The sequence below is a fragment of the Lissotriton helveticus genome, chromosome 5_1, assembly GCF_964261635.1.
Source record: "Lissotriton helveticus chromosome 5_1, aLisHel1.1, whole genome shotgun sequence".
Taxonomy (NCBI): Eukaryota; Metazoa; Chordata; class Amphibia; order Caudata; family Salamandridae; genus Lissotriton; species Lissotriton helveticus.
In genome coordinates this window covers 1,424,357,990-1,424,367,620 of record NC_136065.1, presented here as the reverse complement: position 1 = coordinate 1,424,367,620, position 9,631 = coordinate 1,424,357,990, and positions in this window count along the sequence as shown.

The window sequence follows — 9,631 nt, the reverse complement described above, 5'->3', positions numbered from 1 at the left end:
CCCTATAGTGTTTAGTATCAGAGTCAAAAACAAAAACTTAACATACAGGGCTGAGGCCAATACCTTATATACCCCAGAAATAAGAGTAGCCTAAAAAAACGGATATACTATTAAATGGGAAAAAATAGACCCGTCGGGCTTTCTGGATCAACTCGTCGCTTCTAACTATGAAGATATAATGACTTGTTTAACCCCAGAAGAGACACCGGATAATGTAATGAAATCCTTTTCTAAAATATTAACCACAGTCAAATCTCTATTGACAAGAAAACATCAGAAGGGGGGTTTTAAGCCCCAAAGGTGGTTTGACATTAAGTGCACTAAAGCAATAACCCTTCTTAAAAAGGCTTTGCATATAACACCTAAAAATCCGGATTTAATCCGCATTGCCAGAAAAACCTATAAAAACACCATAAAATTGAGAAAAGCCACCCTAAAGGACAAGGTATGAGCAGCCCTCAAAAAAGCTTCGAATAACAGAGACCACAGGGCTTTCTGGAAGGTGGTAAATGACCCGTTCCTACAGTCCAATGAGGTTAACTGCATCAATCTGGCAATCACAGCCGATCAATGGGTATCCCATTTTAAACAATTGCACTGTAGATCGACTGGCAATGAAGGAGGAATTATTCCTATAGATGAGGTTAACAGTTCATTGGTAGGTAAACAGCCCGCTCCTTTTCCTCTACCCGTAACCTTTGATTATGAGGAAGTTATTAAAGCCATAAAGGACAGCTCGTCGGGCAAGGCACCGGGCCCGGATGGTGTCCCTATAGATACCTATAAGGCTGAAATAGATCTATGGGCCCCAATAATAACTAACGTCTTTAACAAAGCGAACCAGGAAGGTTTCATAACTACCTGGTCGGACCCTATAGTTATACCCATTTATAAAAAGGGCAAGAGGCATGACCCGGCCTGCTATCGGCCCATCTCTTTGTTGGATGCCTTGGCAAAAGTAGCAGGCCGCATCATCCTCAACAGAATACAAACCTGGGGGGAGGAAAATCAAATTGTCTCTAACTGTCTGACACACAGTCGGGGTTTCGTGCTAATTATAGTACAGAGACAGCCCTTCTGGAGGTCACTGAAGCTATCAGGGAGACGCTCGATCTTGGAGGTAAGGCTGTACTAGTCATGCTGGATCTGTCGGCGGCTTTCGACACCGTCCCGCATGACGGTCTCCTTTTAAGACTCCAGGAGATCGGGTTTCGCGGGACGGTGTTGGACTGGTTTAGATCTTTTTTATCTGACCGCCGACAGGTGATCTGGGCACCACCGTTCTCCGCTGAAATGCCGTCGCTAGGGGTGGGGGTTCCTCAAGGATCCATTCTGAGCCCCATCCTTTTTAATATCTACATGGCCCCTCTGGTGGCGGTGGCGGAGGCTTATGGTGCCCAGATGATATCCTACGCTGATGACACCCAGCTCCTGTTTACTTGCAGGAAGGGAGAGGCATTTGATGGGGCTAGAATCAGGGACTGCCTTGACTCCGTTTTTTCATGGTTTCAACAACACAGCCTTAAATGCAACTCAGACAAGTCTGAGTTGCTTTTTTTTGGCTGTGCTCCGGATCCATGTTGGAAATCTTGGTGGCCTCGAGACATGTTTCCTCCAGACGCGGTGTCAACGCAGGCCAAAAATCTGGGTGTGATCTGTGACGTTGATCTGTCATTTAGATCCCAGATCAATGTATTATCAGGGAAATGTTTTAGCATCCTGCGGATGCTCAGGAAATTTTTGCCGCTGCTGTCACTGCAATATAAGAAAATTGTGGTGCAGGCATTAGTTGGATCACGTTTCGACTATGCTAATGCACTCTATGCGGGCCTGCCGAAGTATTTGGTGGCAAGATTGCAGATAGTCCAAAATTCTGCTGCAAGGGCAATTTTTGGCCTTCCACGCAGAGCTAGAGCCTCTGGTTTACTTAAAGAGTTACATTGGCTACCGATTTCCAAAAGAGTCATTTTTAAAACTTTGACTCTGGCATTTAAAGCCCTGCATTCTGTAGGCCCTTTGTACATTAGGAAGAGACTGGCCTTTTATGTCCCAAAGAGGGTGTTGCGTTCAGCTTCATCTGCCACGATTGTGGTCCCTTCCTTTAAACGCGCTCGGATGGGTGGTCGGTCCTTCCGCTATCTAGCGGCCCTCCATTGGAATGGGCTTCCGATCTCTTTGCGGAAAGCCAACAGTCTCCTGATGTTTAGAAAAGAACTAAAGACGTGGCTCTTTTCTGCATGATCATCACGACTTTCTGAGCTGCAGGCTGGATTGACTGGTCTCTGATCTCTTTGCTAAAGCGCCGGGACACCCGTTTGGGTAGCCGTGCGCTATAAAAGAGTGGGCACATAACATAACATAACTTACAGTATGGCTTTAGACCAGGAAAAGGGACAATGGAACAATGTCTAAATTTGTCCCTTCTCATTGCTAAATACACTCAGGCTAAGAGCGGCAACCTTTTTATTTCATTTATAGACTTAAGTTCTGCTTTTGACTGTGTAGATCATGAATTCCTATGGCTGACACTAAATGACATGGGGATCGACAGTCATATTTTATCATATATTAGGGAACTCTACAGAGAGGCAGGTGCAAGGTTTAGATATGGCCCCAGGGGCGAATGCACTGACAAATTTCCCATAGAAAGGGGTGTCAGACAGGGGTGCATTTTGGCACCCCTACTATTCACCCTATATATTAACTCAATCGGACAATATCTTAGGAACTTTCAATATGACTATCCCACTATTAAAGGAACCCCCATCCCATTACTACTATATGCCGATGATGCGGCATTAATGTCACGGACCAGACTCGGGCTACAAAGAACCATAAACAAATTTAATACCTATATGAACCTTTGTGGCCTGAGTATAAATATTTCTAAAACCTTTACAATGGTCTGTGGGAAGGGTAGAAAAAAGCCATTCTGCCCAACCTTCTTGGACAACAAGAGAATTGAAAACACAGAATCCTTCTCTTATCTAGGGGTAAATTTCCATAGAGGGAGCTCTTGGCAAAAAGCGATTAATGCCAGGAAATTGGCATTCTTGCGCTCAGTTGGCACCCTGAGAAATTTTTCAACTAAACTGGGGGGGGGGAAGCCAGTTAAAGACCTAATTTATATTTATAAAGCCAAGTGCGTCTCAATTGCAACCTACGGTGCTGGCATTTGGGGCATCGAACATGCACCGGGGATACAAATTTGTGAAAAAACAGGTCTTAGCTTATTTACTGGGGGTATTCAAAACTACATCCTCGTATATCTTGCATATAGAAGCGGGCCTTTCCCATAAAACGGACACCATAAGGATCTCCCGATCCTTCTTTGGCATAAGGTCTGGGTTACCCCAGAAACCCTACTAAATAGGGATTTAATAACTGATTGCCTATTGCTTGATGGGGTGTCCAAAATTAAATGGCTACGCTACGTTAGAAACATGTTCAACGAGCTAGGTCATCCGGAATATTTTGCAAAACCTAGCACGATGGAGAAGGTACCCAGAAGCCTAATTAAAAAGATGGCTCTGCACCACCTCGTTACCCTGAGGTGGAATGCAGTAAAAGAAAAGCAAACCATCCTTAGATATCAGCAAATCACCTCCTATGAAGGGCTACAAAAATACCTAACTCTAGTGAATAGTCCTTATGCTTGTTCACTGCTTACTCGTTTTAGGTTAGGCTTCTTTTTTCGACTTGTCACATTCCCCCAACGTAACATCTGGACCATGTCAAATCTTGTATGTCCCTGCGATGATACTTATTTATTTTATTTATTTAGTGTTTTCTATAGCGCGAACATGACCCAGTGTAGGGTATCAGAGCGCTTTACAGTAGAGTTTCAGCAAAACGAGTACATTATTGGATAAAACCAGAACATTAGTGGACAAAACCAGTCATTACTGTTTCACACTTCAGTATAGCATATAAACATATATACAGTCAGTAGTTAAATGACCAAGGCACAGCTAAATAACAGGATAAACTTTGAACCAACATCGGTTTATAGATTATAGACAAGTGAGCAGTTTATAGACAAGCAGTCGTCCAATCAGTCTTATGGGAGAAATTTGCTCATATAGAATGATTTTGCTTCCTTTTTGAAGGGTGCGATGGATGTGATTGTTCTGATGTTTGGTGGGAGTGCTTTCCAAATTCTCGGTGCTGCTCCTGAGAATGCTCGGTCATAAGTCTATTTCTTGCGGAAGCGAGCCGGTTTCAGAAGTAAGTCTGTTTTGCTCCTGGAGGGTCAGTTAACTCCAGAAAGAGTAAGTTTCTGAGCCAGGTAACCTGGAGTTTTGTGATGGATTGCATTGTCACTGTGATTTGCATATGATAATGGGCTCATTCACTATTTTCCTTACTTGTGCCCTGTTTATTGGCATGACATGGGTCTATAGGTATTAAAAATAAACATTAAACTCACAGGTGTTCAGCCCATTTCTCTGGTGATGTCACACATTGGCATGTATTCGGCTGCTTCTTCTATTTTTAGATGAGTACAAATAACGTACCGTTCCCCCTCCTTCCAATTCGTTCTTTTTCTCCCCATTTCTTTGTCACTCTCGCTCTCTTTATCTCTCCCCTCTCTATCTCCCACACACTCCTGTTAGCTTTAGCTTCATGAATGTCACTGCCACTTCTGGCATTCATACGACAAATCCTTCAGAACATTTGAGGACAAGGGCCAATCAAGTGTGGATGATGAGTTGCTGGGAGTGTAACTGATTGTCCTGGCACATATATGCTTTTGATGTGGGATTTCGCTATTTCACCACATTCTTCAAACAGAGTCTACTGCTTACAATGACTCAATTCTGGTACAAAGTAGAGTTTGGCAAGTCACAAAATGAATAGGGAGAGCCAAGTCGGAGAGGAGCCACGGGTCGCACTTAGTAATAATGCACGAGGCAAGAGCTGAACCATCAACCGATAACAGTGTGTAAAAGATGCACCATACGTTACTTAACCACTTGGCTGCTAAGGCTTTTCCCGTCCTGCGCTAACATTCTTAGAATACCATTATACATGACGAGTTGACCTTGTCATGAGCACAGCTCCAGTGTGCCTCATGACGAGTTCACCTTGTCATTAGCATGCAAGAGGTTAAAAATAAGGTATGTGCTCTTTTATGTCTGAAAATAGGTTATTTCTTGAACACCTGTGATACTTCGTATCAACCTGACATTCACTGTGTCCTATTTTGCAAATACTATCAGGCACCACGCAGGGCATACTTATTACCAATCGTAAGGTCATGGGGGATCCGAACATGTAAGTTAGCTTTCCTTAAATTGCAACAACTGGAGGAAGATAATGTCATTCATGCACTGAATTGCTTCTTAAAACTTGTAGTAAAGTTCCGTATTTCAATGAATTGATCATAAATATTTTTACTGGATAATATCAACTGTTTTCGATTTGGACATGTGTATTATACCTATGACCTTTGTTTTTAACTGTTGTTAACTTGTTTTGATGATTGTATTTCTAAATCGAATAAAGCATGATTGAAAAAAATAAAAATTAAAATGACTTAAACAACTTTAGACCCATCTCTAACCTTCCTCTTCTCTCCAAAATCCTAGAAAAATGTGTTCTCAGCCAACTAACTCGGCACTTGGACAATACCAGTCTCCTAGACTCACATCAATCGGGATTCAGGAAAGGGTGCAGCACAGAAACTGCAATCCTCAAAGTAATTGATGACCTACTCAATTCTCTGGACTCAGACCATTGTTCCCTCCTCATTCTCCAAGACCTATCGGCGGCGTTTGTCACGGTCGATCACATTCTTCTCCTCAAAGCTCTGGAAGAAAGGGCCGGACTCGACGACGTGGTCCTTAACTGGTTCTACTCATTCCTAAACAATCGCTCACAAAGAATCAAAATCAGAAGCTCCGAATTCGACCTCCACCCAGTCATAAGGGGAGTACCCCAAGGCTCAGTGCTCTCCCCCAACTCTTTAACATCTACATGGAACCCCTCACCACCCTACTCAGGAAAGCCAACATGCCCTTCCACCTCTACGCTGACGATACACAACTCTACCTAGAAATTTCCTCTTCTAAAGATATCCATAGACTTAATGAAACACTAAAGGAGGTCCAACGTTGGCTGTCAAGTAACCATTTAAAACTCAACCTGGACAAAACTGAGTTACTTCTTATCTGGAACAAAGAAGAGAACCCACAAATGAACGAATGGCTAAAAGAAATTGATGCGCTCAATGGAAACCTCTTCTTGGCTGACTCCGTTAAATCATTAGGCATCATGCTAGACTCTAAACTTGATTTGACCAAACACATCAAGATTTCGGCCAAGAGTGCCTTCCTCAACCTGAAACTCCTAAACAAAATTAAACCTTTCATTCCATCCAAAGATCTCAAACAAGCCACCCAAGCCTTGGTTTTGTCACGACTGGACTATGAAAATGCAATCCTCTCGGGAATACCCAAAACTCACCTTGCTCCTCTGAAAACAACCCTCAACGCGGCAGCCAGAATGGTCACTGGAATAAAGAAATTTGATCACATTTCACCGGCACTAAAAGAACTTAAGTGGCTACCTATAGAAATGCGGGCGAACTTTAGAACAGCCTGCCTCACCCATAAAGCCCTTCACACAGGCAAACCCGAATAACTGGCAGCCAAACTCAGAAAAGCAGGTCAGAACAGGACTCTCAGAAGCTCTAACACCCTACTTCTTATCCCGCTCAAAGCATAAAAACAAAAAACATTGGCCAGGTTCTTTGCCGGAAATGCTCCCAAAATATGGAACTCTATCCCCCCCACATCAGAACTATTCCTTACTTCCCGAAATTCAAAAGCCAACTCAAAATCCTTTTCCTCGACCGCTCCCTATTGAACATATAGGAACCGCTTGGAGTGTTCTAAGCGCCTTTACTCTCTTCTCGATGCAGATGGCCATCTCTACTCTGACTCAGATCCTGAATGTCTCGCTGACTGTACTATATTTGCTGTCTTTTGCACTGCTCTATACTTGTTGTAAAGCGCTCCGATACCTTCCGGTCTGGCTAGCGCTATATAAAACGTCTTAAATAAATAAAAAATAAATAAATATTCTCAACTCGCAATGCATGAGAACACCTGCAAGAAAAGCAAGTCAGCGAAATGCGGGAGGACAGTCAATTATACAGTGAAGTACAGGCCTTTGAGAACAATACTAACTTAAGACATTAAATCAATGATGCACATTTAATATTTGTGTGCACATTTAAACATATATGAATCTAATATTTCTTTAGTACTTTTAGTTCATATTGCATAAATCACACAATAAGCAATCAAACTGCACACTGGTAGGTCTAGATGAGAGCTATGTTGAAAGTAACAATGCATAAGTTGAGTACATTTTGTAGCTTAACCCATGATAGGATCGTACACGTATAAGCATCATTGAGAGCTAGGGACGATATCCCTAACAGTTACACAGACAATATAGCACACATTTAGGAAACATGAGTAATGTTTCAGCAGTGAAGTAAAGAGGATGGTTCTTCGAAATAATTACACATTACTAGTTTTCGTCTTAGCATGGTAGTACACGTTAAAACTGAATATCTATTTATTTGCAATTAAGCATATACATTTTGTGATTGCATGTCAGTCACTTTATCACCAGCAATGGTTATTTCTAGATTATTTTATTAAATGCATCTCTGATTTAGTAAAGCTGATTCCTAATTTAAATGTTCAAAGGTATTTCTTTCGACATTATTAAACATTCTATATGAGAACTATCAGTACTACAGTTAAGATTCTCTTGGAATAGCAGTATCAAACGCAATGTGTCCATAAATCATTATGACATGTAGGACTAGTGTTCAATGTTCACATTCACTTTGTGTGTCAGGTATCATTTGCATTTTTAGTTTTAATGATGTGTAAAGAGTGGGCAGTTTTTCACTGCACCACAGTGTAATGGCAGTGCAATGTTGTATCTTTGTACATGAATTCCAAATTAGCAAACATTCGTGACAAGAATTTTCAATTCTATTAAGGACAAGGAGGCAAGGATTATGCTATCTCATTTCTTTAATGAAATGCCCAGCAGCCATAGAAACAAATAAACTACAATACCCAGAAACACATGGGTAACAACCATAGAGTATGTGGTATATAAGGCCATATAGAGAGTCTCTCTTCCTCTTTCTTTCGTGAGAACAAATGCAGTAAAGCAGAACAAAGCCAATCCGGAAAGTCAAATAAGGAAAATAGCATCACCAATCCAGGAAGGCCAAGGAACATCCAAAAGGCAACAAAGTGAAGAAGACTGAAGCCAGAAGACTCCGAAGGAGCAGGTAGGTCGACACCAGGCAGGTCGGAAAAATCTTCATTTGGGATCAGATCCTGAAAAGAAGACAAAGCCGTAATACACCAGCTATGCAAAATACTGAACTTAAAAGCAAGGGAGGGTGAAGAAACAGGATGCATACCAAGAAAACATCATAAGCATAAATGCAGAATATGTATAACAATAAATGCATACAATAACGGGTGGGATAATCCTCGCCTTCTTGTCCTTAATAGAATTGAAAATTCTTGTCACGAATGTTTGCAAATTTTGAATTCTATTGCAGGACAGGAGGCTCCGATTATGCTTGTTTAAAGCTGATTCACCACCACAGAAGCAACATTAGCAATAGGTTTAAAATGAAACGTCTTGAAAAGAGAGTCAGAGGACCAATCAGCGGCCTTTATGATGTCAAACAAAGTGAACCCCATAGAGAAAGCTTTAGAAGCCATGGCTCTGCGAGCTGAATGTGCCCCAAACACAGAAACATCAATCCCAGCCTCCGCCATGATCCAACGAACCCATCTAGCTAAAGTAGCCGGGGTGACAGGGCGGAAAGGTTTTTGCAAAGCAATTAACAACTGACCCTGCATATCTGAACGAAAAGAAGCAGTACTTACTTCGTAATCCTTGAGACATTGGACGACACACAGATTAGGACGAGCAGGGAATGCAGGATAAGAAATAACCGCAGTGTTTGCCTTAGTACGCCTGGTGAGGTGCAAGGTGACGCCTTCCGGCGTGAAAAGACGGCCGGCTAAATCCAAAGCACGAACATCAGACACCCGCTTGCAAGAGATCAGACACAATAACATAGTTAATTTGGCCGACAGTTGCTTACGGGACAGCAAGGAATTGACAGGCCAGGCCTCCAGAAAACGGAGCAGAACCGACACGTCCCATAACGAGACGTACTTAGGACGCGGGGGATTTGCGAGACGAATACCCTTGAGCAGTTTAGAAACCAGAGGGTGTTCACCTGCAGGCTTACCGTCCACCGGGAGGTGGCCCGCTGAGATGGCAGAACGAAAATTGTTCACCGTGCGATACGCCAAACCAGAAGAAGCCAGGGAAGCCAAAAAATTCACTAGACAGAGACATCCGCCGAAGCGGGATCAACTTGCCGTTGAACACACCAGTCACACCAATGCTTCCAGGATCCCCTGTAGCGTTTGTGGGTGTTGGAAGACCAGGCGTCACTAATGAATTTGGAAGCGTCCGCCGAAAGGCCTGGGACCGACCAGCGTTCCCCGAAATCCGCCACGCTATCAGGAGGAGAGAGCCTGAGAGAATCAGGGGATGCGGATTCCGA